The sequence below is a fragment of the Schistocerca nitens genome, chromosome 6 (genome assembly GCF_023898315.1).
Source record: "Schistocerca nitens isolate TAMUIC-IGC-003100 chromosome 6, iqSchNite1.1, whole genome shotgun sequence".
In the NCBI taxonomy this organism is placed as follows: Eukaryota; Metazoa; Arthropoda; class Insecta; order Orthoptera; family Acrididae; genus Schistocerca; species Schistocerca nitens.
The window spans coordinates 283,148,826-283,162,425 of NC_064619.1; positions in this window are offsets into that span (position 1 = coordinate 283,148,826).

A 13,600-nucleotide genomic window follows, 5' to 3' on the forward strand; every position below is an offset into this window, starting at 1 on the left:
ACTGAAAAGGGGGACAAGAAAGGGAGGGGGAGTAGGAGGAGAAGCCACTCAGGAGGAGAGAGGGGGAGGAGAGGGAGCCCTGAGGAGGAGGCAGGAAGATGGGGTTTGGTAGGAAGGGTAGATGTCAGGGTGAAGCTCATCCTCCGGTAGGGGTAGACGGTGGAAGTTGCGTTGGGAAAGGAGATGGAGGGTGTGGAGATGGAGAGAGGGTGGGACACAATGGTAAAGGTGTGGCAACTGGTTGGGGTGTAGAGGAAGGGAGACACCAGGGGGTGAGGGGCGGCGGACAATGTATAGTGTGCAGATGTGTTCAAGGAAAAGGAGAAGGTGGGGGAAGGGGATGAGGTCGTAGAGGAGGCGCGTGGGGGATCAATGATTTGTGGTGGAAGGATGCAGACCCCACGTCCGGCTGGACAGGAGTTTCAGGAGGCGGAGGCGGTTGTGAGCTTTGTTTTGGATGGTAAAGAGATGGGGAGTCCAGATGAGGTGGCGGTCGAGTGTGAGGCCAAGGTATTTGAGGGTAGGAGTGAGGTGGATAGGACGGCCATAAGTGGTGTGGTAGAAATCATGGAGGTGGAAGGAGTGGGTGGTGCAGCCTGGGTCTTCGAGGGATTGATACGAAGGAACCACTGGTTACACCAAGCAGTGAATTGGTCAAGGTGGGTTTGGAGGGTACGTTGGGACCGTTGAAGGGTAGGATAAAGGGCGAGGAAGGCAGTGTCATCAGCAAACTGGAGAAGGTGAACAGGTGGGGGAGGTTTGGGCATATCAGCAGTGTACAGGAGATAGGAGAGGACAGAGCATTGGGGCACGCCGGCAGAGGGGTAGAAAGTACGGGAGTTGGAATTGTGGATAGTCACATAGGAGGGACGACGGGAGAGGAAGGAAGCAACGAGACGGACGAAGTTGATGGGGAGAGCATAGGTCTGGAGTTTGAAGAGGAGCCCGGGATGCCAAACATGGTCATAGGCGTTCTGGAGATCAAGGGAAACAAAGATAGCAGAACAACCGGAGTTAAGTTGGGCGGAAAGAAGATTGGTAAGGTTAGGGAGCTGGTCGTCGGCGGAGAAGGAAGGCCGGAAGCCACATTGGGTAAGGGGAAGGAGGTGGTGCTGGTTAAGGTGGCGGTGAATATGGTGAGAGAGGATGGCCTCAAAGACCTTACTGAACACGGAGATGAGGCAGATGGGACAATAGGAAGAGGTATCAGAGGGAGGTTTGTTAGGTTTAGGGAACAGCAGGACACAGGAAGTCTTCCACAGGTCAGGGTAAAATACAGTGGAGAGGAGGACATTGTACAGGGTAGCAAGGAGAGACGGGAAGGATGAGGGGGATTCCTTGAGGTGGCGGTAGGTGACACCATCATGACCAGGGACGGTGTTGCGCTTGGAGCAGAGGACGAGTGTGATGTCTTGTGCGGTGATGGGAGTGTTGATGTCTGAGGGGGGTAACCGATCCAAGTACTGGAAGCTAGGGGCGAGCAGGGGGACAGAGGTGTCAGTGCGGTCAAGGACAGTGGGGAAGAGGGAGTAATCAAAATGGGGATCGTCAGGAATGAAGAAGACCTCGTGTAGGTGGGAAGCAAAATGGTTAGCCTTACTGAGGTTGTCAGGAAAGGGTTGATCATCATGGAGGATGGGGTAATGCGGGGTGGTATGGCTGCCAGTAAGGCGGTAGAAGGCTGACCAGTACTTGGAGGAGTTGACAGGGAGGGTGGAGTTGAGGCGTGTGCATGTCTGGCGCCAGTACCAGCATTTCTTTGCTGTAAGGAGGTTCCGGATGTGTCGCTGTAATTGCCGGTGGCGGGTGAGAGTATCCCGGTCACAGGTGCGGAGCAAGGGGCTGTAGAGCCTGCGGGATTCACGCAGAAGAAGGACAGCCTGTGGAGGAAGCGTAGGGCGGTAAGGGTGGATGAGTTTGGTAGGGACATGAGCCTCCACAGCGTCAGTTATGGTCTTATGAAGGAAGGAAGAGGCATGGGTGATGTCATCAGAGTGGTGAAAGGTGAGGGGGTGGCTTTCGACCTGTAAGGCAATGGATTCCCAATAGGCATCCCAGTTGGCACGGTGGTAGTCATGGACAGACTTTGGAGGGGCAGCTGGGTGGGTGGCTGCAGGGGCGGGACAGGTAGAGGAGATGGTGAGAAGGACAGAGAGATGGTCACTACCAATGGGATCGAGGACATCAACGGCGATGCGACCAAGGAGGTTTGGGGAAGCGAGGATAACATCGGGGGTGGAGTTACTTTCAGGACGGGTGTGCTGTGGGAGAGGAACAAGGTCACCATGGAGGGTGGCAAGGAACTGATGCCACCGCCGAAGGGTGGCAGGGTCACGGCTGTGGATGTTGAGGTCAGCAGCGATCACATAGGTGGAGAAGGTATGGTCAACATGGGAAATGAAGTCAAAGCGGAGAGGAGCTGTGGGGCGGATATAGATAGTGGCACAGGTGATGGTGAGGGGGGGGGGGGGAATAGGCTGAGGAGAAGGTGTTCGGTCGGGTCATTGAGGAGGAGTTGTGGCCGGACAGGGAGATGCCTGAGGTGGCCTATAGCGACCCCGCCTCAGACTAGGGGAAGGGGATTGTCAGTGCGGTGAAGGAGATAGGGGGAGGTGCAGACAACATGGTTGGGTTGGAGGAAGGTTTCATTAAGGATGAAGGAGTCAACCTGGTGCTGGGAGAGGGTATGCATGAAGAGGTATTTGTTTGCAGGGAGGGAACGAATGTTGAGGTAGAGGAGACGATACTGTTGACGTGCCAGGAGGTTGGGGGTGGGAAGGGTGTGGGAAGGGGAGGGAGGGGCTTAAATGAGGGTGTCGAGGCGCGTGAAGGTAAAGTGGGCCTGGTTGTGGGAGTAGGTGGCGTAGGTTTTTAAGTGGAAAACAGAGCGGGCATCCAGGAATTTTGGATTAGGGTTGGCTAGGACGAAGGTATACAGGGAGAGGGGTGGAGAGGAGGGAGGTGGGGTGGTATCCATAGTGGGGTCAGTGGGAGGTGGGGCGGGCAGTGGCTTTTTGGATGAGGGGGTAGAGGAGAGGTCGTCACTGGGCTGTTGGTAAAAGTTTTTTGCGGGTGATGCCTGGGAGGAGGGATGAGGGACTGGATCGATGGGGAGGTGGTGGCAGGCAGGGCCCTCCTGTGAGGCAGTAGCACCGGATGAGAGGGTAGGGCGCTCTGTGGCGGCGACTGTGGCGCGGCGGGCGGTGACGCGGGCAGGGGAAGCAGTAGTAGTTGAAGGGGGGAGAGGGGGAAAGTCGTCTCGGCGGGCGACAGGAGCGGAAGGGGGGGTGGGAGCAGGGGCAGGGGCAGGAGCAGCAGCAGGTGCAGGAGCAGGGGTAGGAGCAGGAGTGACATACAGGTGGGGATACAGTGATGAGGAGGAGATAGATGGGGAGGAGACTGTTAGTAGGGGAGGTGGATGAGACGGGTTAATCCCAGAGGAGGCACTCCAGTGGGGGCAGGTGAAGGGGAGGTGTAGATGTGGTGGTAGTTGGGGTGTCCATGATTGCAGGCAGTCCCCACGGGAGACAGGAGACGCCGAAGTAGAAAGGGAATTAAAACGGGGGGGTGGCGACGAGCACTGGGCGGCGGCGAGCACAGGGAGACGCCGGCGGCAGCGGCGGCGGCAGCGGCAGCAGCAGTAGTAGCAGCGAGCACCAAGAGACGGCGACTAGGCGGCGGCAGCGGCGGCGGCGGCGGCGGCGGCGGCGACCGTACGGCGGGCAGCAGTGACGGCGTGCAGACGGGCAACAACACGACAGGCACGGTTGGGGCTCTTCCACGTCGAAGATACACCCTGAGAGTAGCCCAGGCAGTGCGAGTCCTCGATGAGGAAGTGAGGGAATCCAACGCTCGAATGTGGCCGAGGCTGTCAGGAGCAGCGCTTATATTCATTTCTTGCAGAAGCATGGCATGGCCCCTGTCAGCTGGCTATTGGCTGACGTTTCCTCACCGTATTCTCTGGTCTTGCGTTCTTCCTCTTCGTTCCAGCGCTTGTGGTTATGCCAGAACACTAACAAACGGTATTTGTAATGCATTCTATCCTGATGCCATGTCACAAGTTCTGTGTTATATCCAATGGGTTTTAGGTGAGGGAGGATGATGGTTGAGAATGAACACATACAGTAGATGGTGTGCTATGTGATGAATCATTTAAATAAAATAATGCAATCCTATGACCAATACACTGGCATTTAAAATCTACAGTGTTATGATAGAGAGATGCTGTCTGCGATTTGGAACCAAGTCTTTCCATTCAACCACATACCTGCATTGGATCATATGGAGATGTCAACGATTACAGCCACTGGTTAAACATATTCATGGCATTCTTATATCTGGGAACGAGTCACCCTTTTCGACCCCATTAGCGACAGCAAAACTCCAGCATGGTTTTACACTGCCCTTATGCATCTTTTAACTGTTGCTCCTTCTCTGTCCCACCCTCCCTGCAGTTTTGCCAATGTGATCGTTCCAATTTAAGTCAGAAGTGAGCAGAGGTCGGAGATATAGCAGTTTCTGAGACTTTCTGCAACCTTTGGAGAACACTGCCATACATTTTGTTTTTTCCACCACGACTTTCAGGTCTGTGTCAGGTTCTAAACTGACATTAACAGGTTTTGATCCAATTGCTCTCACAGAAAACTGGACATCGCACAGTGTAAATGATGCTGCTGCTCCCACAACATACACACACAGGATGATTGAAAGAAAAGACAGAGACGGTATTTCTTATTGAAAAAAATGCACAAGACGTCACAACAATTGTAAAGTGGAAGAGTTTTGCAGCATTGTAGAGCGTTTCCAAACGCCTGTCCTAAAGTGATTGATGACCTCTACATTTAAGCTCACCTTTCAGTGTGATGTGGTAGAAGATGGCTCGGTGTCCCATTTCGACTGATTCCTCCGATTGCAATCTGTACGTGATGACTGTTTCAGTGCTAGCCGTACCTGAAAGGTGTTGCCCTTCCACCAAGACACTTTCTCCATCTCAAACAAATGATTTTAGTGAGCCACTATGTCGTAATCAACAGTGTGTCAGTGGATGGATGGGATGGAAAAGACATTGCCAATGTACTGTAACAAGCACCAATGTTGATAGTCCGATCAATTTAGAACTTTTAAAGTTTTTTCCGTAATTTCAATGCCGATCAATGACATGGCAGCATGCTTCCCACTCTTTGTGTCACCGTTAAACCACCCCTCCTCTGTTTTGATAGTACCATTGCAAATCATAGTGCGTAATTTATGATCTGCAGATGAGAGTCACAGAGCATTCCTGCAATCTTAGGGTAAAGTTAGAAACTGAATGGTCGTGCGGTAGCGTTCTCGCTTCCCACGCCCGGGTTCCCGGGTTCGATTCCCGGCGGGGTCAGGGCTTTTCTCTGCCTCGTGATGGCTGGGTGTTGTGTGATGTCCTTAGGTTAGTTAGGTTTAAGTAGTTCTAAGTTCTAGGGGACTGATGACCATAGATGTTAAGTCCCATAGTGCTCAGAGCCATTTGAACCATTTTTAGAAACTGAAAAATCTTCTCGCACTGTCTTTGACCAACCTTTCCTGCAACACTGTAACCGATTTAATTTGGAGCTGACCAGAAGTAGACCATAACAGTCCGCATCTCTAAAGGAACACAGCGAGCCAAGTCCATAACTGCTGTTCGCACCAATCTTACTCACAGCACCCATCCAAGCGCACAATATCTCTTCAGATGCGCGCATGTCGAGGAGGTTAGCACCACTTATCGGTGGATAGTAGAAATGAGAGTGTTGCGATGAAATAACAGACGGTAAAGAAGGAGAAAACCTGTGTTTTTATGTATGACAGAGCTCCAGATGGACGGAGTTTGAAGCATTTTACGTAAATGAACTGCACTATCAACTGTGAAGTATTCTAGTATCTAAGGTCAGTATCAAGAAGGTATTGGTAGGAGAGGAATGATCGTAGAACATAAACACTTGCACTATAATACAGTATATAAATGTCCAACATCTGACATACATCCACCCTGCAAGTTAAAGAGGATTTCTGTCAAGCAGATGCATACACTGGGATTGCAGTACCTCACAAACAACCTATTACTAACTTATAATTACCGTAGTTATGAAAATGAAGATTCGATTTTATGCCCCAAGATGCAGCAGATAGCCGAGCGGTCTAGGGCGCTGCCGTCATGTACTGCGCGGCTGGTCCCGGCGGAGGTTCGAGTCCTCCCTCAGGCATGGGTGTGTGTGTTTGTCCGTAGGATAATTTAGGTTAAGTAGTGTGTAAGCTTAGGGACTGATGACCTTAGCAGTTAAGTCCCATAAGATTTCATACACATTTGAACATTTTGATGCAGCGGGCGAATGGAGTACATCGCATAGATCTTCGTTCATCTAGAGTAGAGTGACAAAACAGGACGGACATGTTTCATCATCATCATCACACTTGAATTGGAAGTCCTCTGAGTACTGAGAGGTTTGCTGTTAACGATCGCAGGTATATAGTGCTCTAACTCACACGCAGAACATGCAGTTGTATACGAGTCGAACGCAGATTATGCCACACAACTAATATACTCGAACTGAACAACGAAAAAAGATTTAATGCCCAATAAATGACCTGCAGCAGCATCTGCCTCTCTCACTAGAATGCATCATCAGTCTGCCGTTAAATCATAACTCTTACAACTCTATCTAAACAGATCACTCTATACACTTTCTGTCATCCTGGAATGTAGATGCAAGTCAATTTAGAGGCAGATGGTTCTCTTTCTTTAAGGAAAGCATCAAAGACAGCAGTCAACTCGCATGTAGCACTATTACCTCAACAGACTTATAATAGAATGTTGCCATACAGTAACTGCTTATTAGCTGACAGCGCAAGGTTGTGATTGGCGGAGAGTACACAGAAGTACAATGTAAATACTCAATGTTTAAAACACCTAATCAGCCCTGCACAGAGTCAAACACGCAGTCCATTCTTTAGTCGTATACTTAGTGCCACAACTGGTAATACATTTGGCGATCAACCACGTTAAACATTCTGTCCCAACCGTCTTATCGCCGTCGACGAAAAAATGAATGTTGCCAATATTTCCATGCTAAGTTTTTCTCTTTTCCTTTTGCTGCCAGATGCAAGAACTGTTGTGCACCAAGCAGAAGACATGCAAGTACTCTCGTATTTGGGTGTATTTTTTCCCTTAATTTGTACATATTTTTCCGTCAATGTTTTAGTAATTTTATGGATTTTGTGTCACTTCTGCCCATGCCATCACGACATCACTTCTCGCCATTTATTCTAAAATTGCTTGTAAATATAGCTAGTTAGGTGTGCCACTGATCAATCTCAAGGTAACCGTTATGAAGTGGAATGTGTCAAGCGTATAAGAAATGCATACATAAATCAAACTTCCTTTTTTTAAAGCTTATAATTTTTATTACCTTCCCCATTCCTTTAAATGACACAAAATGCGTATATTGTCCTATAGATTTATTTATTCCTATTCACGAATTCATCTATGGTATAGAAGGAGTTGTCAAGGAGGTATGACTTCAATTTATTTTTAAAACTATTACTGCTGTCTGCCCGACATTATGTCCACACCATTATGGAGCTACCGCTATCTTGCGCAGTCCGTTATTGACAAACTGGGTTCATGACTTCGTGGGACCTGCGCCACACCCGAACCCTACCATCAGCTCTTACCAACTGAATTCGGGACTCCTCTGACTAGCCAACGGTTTTCCAGTCGTCTAAGGTCAAACCGATATGTTCACAAGCCCAGGAGATACGCTGTAGATGGTGTCGTGTTGCTAGCAAAGGCACTCGTGTTGGTCGTCTGCTGCCATGGTACATTAAAGACGCACTGTCCTAACAGATACGTTCGTCGTACGGCCCACATTGATTTCTTTGGTTATTTCATGCAGTGTTGCTTGTCTGTTACCACTGACAAATCTACGCATTCGCCATTGCCCTCAGTCGTTAAGTGGAGGCCGTCGGCCACTGTGTTGTCCGTGGTGAGAGGTAATGCCTAAAATTTGGCACACTCTTGACACTGTGGATCTCGCGACACTGAATTCCCTAACTACTTCCTGAAATGTCCTGTCCTATGCTTCTATCTCCAACTATCATTCCGCGTTCAAACTCTGTTAATTCCTGTCATGCAGCCATAATCACGTCAGACTGTTTTTCACATGGGTCAACTGAGTACAAATGACAGCTCCGCCAATGAGCTATTCTTTTATACCTTGTGTACGCGATACTACCGCTCTCTGTATATGTGCGTATCGCTACCCCATAACTTTTGCCACCTCAGTGTGCTATATTCCTACATTCGTCACTTAAGGCTTGTTCTCGGAGAATTTTTAGAGGCATTTCAAGAGATAGTTTGCATATCATTTTCACGCGCCTGCCAGTTCAGCTTTTCCAGCAAATCCCTGATACTATCTCATCGGTCAAGCAAACATGTGGTAATTCGTGTTGTCTTTTTCTGCAGACGTTCTGTACCTCCAATTAATTCTATTTGATAGGGTTCCTACATGCTTGAGCAATATATTACAATGAATCGTACGAGAGATTTATAAGCAGTCTCCTTCATAAACTGACTGCATTTCCCTTAGTATCCAGCCAATAAAACTAGGTCTGCGACCAGCCTATAAGGTCGTTCTATTTCATATCACCATAAATTATTACACCTAGGTGTTTATTTGAGGTATGTGAGTACAGCTGTGACTCACTGATATTGTAGTCATAGGGTTCCATGTTTTTTCAAGTTGCGAGGTGCATAATTTTATATCCATGAGTAATTAAACCTAGTTACCAATCATTGCACCACTATGAAACCTCACTGAAAATAAGGGCAGCTTTTTTTAGACAGTACTTCGCTATGGATAAGTGCATCATCTTCGAAAATTCTGAGCCTTGTAAGAGTACACTTGTATTCTTTGGCATAGCATACGCTATCGGGTGGGCCTTCTATTCCAGTATCGTCTCTTGTTATGACCCTTTTCTGGTGGCTATGTCACTGTCGTGTCGCGCCGACTATACTTGCAGTAGGAAGAATGTTGAATCAGTACTGGTTTTGGAGTTAGAAGTTGAGGTCGGATGAGATGCCACCTGAGACAGAGTAGAGGGGAATGAACAGAAGAAAGTATTTAAGATAGGATGTATTTAAGCAGTTACATCGAGAGATGTATTATTTGATATATAAAGGTTAATCAGAAGATGTGAACTGGAGAATCTTTCGCGTTGTCAAATGTAAATTTTCTGGACCAGATAACTTACGCAATACCCATTGCTATCGTGTACATCGGCATGTGGAATAATTTGTAGACGACCTTATTAATTTTGTAATTAGATTCGTACTGAACCAGCATGAAGAAATTGTGACTTCTGTGGAAAAAATGAATTTGATTTCTGAAAATTACGACTCAGTGTGATGAAAAGGACATAGGTGTGTTCTATTTTTGAAGATTAATAAAGTGTTTCATTAAAGAGAGAAGATCCTTGTCATCACTAGTTATTAACTTTGTGCTGCAGTAAAATACAGACACATCACAGGGAACAGAAACACGGTTTCATTCTTTGCCGGGGTGATCCGTCCTCTTTGTCTCCTTTCGGAAGATCCGATTGCCTTCAAAATACATTAACTGTAGGATTTCGAGAGAAAAGTACGGAGAACTTACAGACTGCTATTAATATTGTCTGTAAGGTCAATAATATACAACATGAGCAGTAAAAGCCCCCGCACACTTCTCCGGGGAACTCCTGAATTTACTTCCATGTTTGTCAACGATTCTCCATCCAAAATAACATGCTGCACTCTCCCTACTAAGAAATCCTCAACCCAGTCACATATTTCACTTGATAGTTCATGCGGTCGTACTTCCGATAATAAGCGTAGGTGTAATACTTAGCTAAATGCTTTCCCGGAAGTAAAGAAATTGTGTTCAAAATCAAACGTTCAAATGTGTGTGAAATCTTATGGGACTTAACTGCTAAGGTCGTCAGTCCCTAAGCTTACACACTACTTAACCTAAATTATCCTGAGGACAAACACATACACCCATGTCCGAGGGAGGACTCGAACCTCCGCTGGGACCAGCCACACAGTCCATTAAGAAATTGTGCAGTTGACTGATTGCCGTGATCCATGGCTTTCAGAGTGTCTTATGCGAAACACGCATGTTGAGTTTCACATGATCGCTGTTTTCGGAATCAATGTTGATTCGCATGGAGAACGTCCGTCTGTTTCATTTTGTTTGTGTTTAGAATATGTTGTAAGATTCTACGCCAGTGGATGCTAAACGCACATGGTGGTAGTTTTGTAGATAATTACTCTTACCATCCTTGTAGATGGATTTGAGCTCTGCTGTCTTCCAACACCTGAACACGGCTTTTTCGTTCTAGGGATCTACGGTATATTATTGTTAAAAGAGGGGCCAAATTCTGTATAGTATCCGATAGGCATTCCATAGCGCCCTGTTAAGCTGTTCAATCTAGCGATTTCCGCTATTTCTCAACGCCACTGGCTAAAAAGAAAGATTTGAAAATCTGAGTTCAGTGTTTCTGCTCTTGCTTTGCTACCTTAAATTTCAAATGATGTGTTATACATGAGATTCTGAACACTAACTTTGATGCCACTAATAGCGTTTACATATGCACAGATTTTGAGTTTTTTGAGAGAGTTTTCTATAACATTCTACAGCGGTAGTCGTTGAAGTTTTCAAGCATTGCACTTTTCACAGCCAAACGAGTTTCAAGTAGCAACTCTATACATAAAGCCCTAAGCTATGTTCTACACCTGTTATAGTCTCTGTTTCTTTGGAAGTTTCCGTAGATTGTATTCCTTGGAGAGTCCCTTTCATTATGAACTGTTCTGCTAAGTATCTGTCAACCACGTGGTCAACTATTATTTTAAACTTGAGCCACAATATTTCTACGTGCTCCTGTCAAGAGCTAAATGTTTCAAGTTTGTTACTGAGATATCATACTACAGCCTCCTTACGTACTTTATATAGGGTGTTTCAAAAATGACTGGTATATTTGAAACGGCAATAAAAACTAAACGAGCAGCGATACAAATACACCGTTTGTTGCAATATGCTTGGGACAACAGTACATTTTCAGGCAGACAAACTTTCGAAATTACAGTAGTTACAATTTTCAACAACAGATGGCGCTGCGGTCTGGGAAACTCTATAGTACGATATTTTCCACATATCCACCATGCGTAGCAATAATATGGCGTAGTCTCTGAATGAAATTACCCGAAACCTTTGACAACGTGTCTGGCGGAATGGCTTCACATGCAGATGAGATGTACTGCTTCAGCTGTTCAATTGTTTGTGGATTCTGGCGGTACACCTGGTCTTTCAAGTGTCCCCACAGAAAGAAGTCACAGGGGTTCATGTCTGGCGAATAGGGAGGCCAATCCACGCCGCCTCCTGTATGTTTCGGATAGCCCAAAGCAATCACACGATCATCGAAATATTCATTCAGGAAATTAAAGACGTCGGCCGTGCGATGTGGCCGGGCACCATCTTGCATAAACCACAATGTGTTCGCAGTGTCGTCTAAGGCAGTTTGTACCGCCACAAATTCACGAAGAATGTCCAGATAGCGTGATGCAGTAATCGTTTCGGATCTGAAAAATGGGCCAATGATTCCTTTGGAAGAAATGGCGGCCCAGACCAGTACTTTTTGAGGATGCAGGGACGATGGGACTGCAACATGGGGCTTTTCGGTTCCCCATATGCGCCAGTTCTGTTTATTGACGAAGCCGTCCAGGTAAAAATAAGCTTCGTCAGTAAACCAAATGCTGCCCACATGCATATCGCCGTCATCAATCCTGTGCACTATATCGTTAGCGAATGTCTCTCGTGCAGCAATGGTAGCGGCGCTGAGAGGTTACCGCGTTTGAATTTTGTATGGATAGAGGTGTAAACTCTGGCGCATGAGATGATACGTGGACGTTGGCGTCATTTGGACCGCAGCTGCAACACGGCGAACGGAAACCCGAGGCCGCTGTTGGATCACCTGCTGCACTAGCTGCGCGTTGCCCTCTGTGGTTGCCGTACGCGGTCGCCCTACCTTTCCAGCACGTTCATCCGTCACGTTCCCAGTCCGTTGAAATTTTTCAAACAGATCCTTTATTGTATCGCTTTTCGGTCCTTTGGTTACATTAAACCTCCGTTGAAAGCTTCGTCTTGTTGCAACAACACTGTGTTCTAGGCGGTGGTATTCCAACACCAGAAAAATCCTCTGTTCTAAGGAATAAACCATGTTGTCTACGGCACACTTGCACGTTGTGAACAGCACACGCTTACAGCAGAAAGACGACGTACAGAATGGCGCACCCACAGACTGCGTTGTCTTCTATATCTTTCACATCACTCGCAGCGCCATCTGTTGTTGAAAATTGTAACTACTGTAATTTCGAAAGTTTGTCCGCCTGAAAATGTACTGTTGTCCCAAGCATATTGCAACAAACGGTGTATTTGTATCGCTGCTCGTTTAGTTTTTATTGCCGTTTCAAATATACCGGTCATTTTTGAAACACCCTGTTATATATATATATATATATATATATATATATATATATATATATATATATATATATATATTGTTTTATTTAACATTTGGTAATCATTGTCGCTACAACGATTTAATGGTCGCTGCGATCACTTTCAATGTGGACATCGTCAAAGAGGTCAGGTCTACTTGGAGCTATTATATCCAACATACATCCGTCAGGTTTGGGCTTCGGAGCTATCTATTTTAGTTTTCAGAAAAGGCATTCGGTACTGAAATTTATTCTTGAAGTTTAACTTAACTGTAACAGGTATAGGTGTGATACCTAAGGCGAGATATGAAAATTTGTGCTGTACCAGGACTCGAACATGGATTTCCCGCTTATCGCGAGCAGCGCATTATTATTTAGGCTATCTGAGAATGTTTCCGAAACCGACCCAAACTTCAACATGACACACTCATCTATTTCTTCTCGTGGATAGTGCATCTAATTCACCTATTACGTTTGAGTTAAATTTCAGGAATAAATTTCAATATTTGAAACTGGAGTTCATATGCATAAGACGAAGATGTGTCTGTGACGAAAATGACAACGGTAGTCTACGGCTTATCGTTGTTTTGATTCTAAAAGCCTGCACAGGGTCAAGAGATGTGCGAGTTTGGGTAAATGAATTGGTAATCTTTGAGAAAAAATATATGTGAGACAGTCCAGGGAGTGTGCTCAGATAGTCTAACAATATGTGGTAACGCTATAGATCGCATTAAGCGGGAAATTCAGGTTCGAGCCCTGGTCTGGCACAAATTTTCCTATGTCGCTTTAGGTAGTACTTCTACACCTACTACAGTTAAGTTAAATTTCAGGAATAAATTTCAATATTTTAAATTCTGGTTCGTGATCAAATATAAGCATTCGGTATTCTTTCGCAGGATCTCTTGTCACACTCATCACTTTTAAAACCGTGTTTATCCCAATAAATGATGACAGTATGATTGGGGAACGAACATACTAGCAAGGTAAGGTTTTCTGTAAAGATTTGGTGACGTCTGGGGATTAGTATGGTGACGAATAGAAAGATACAATTATAAG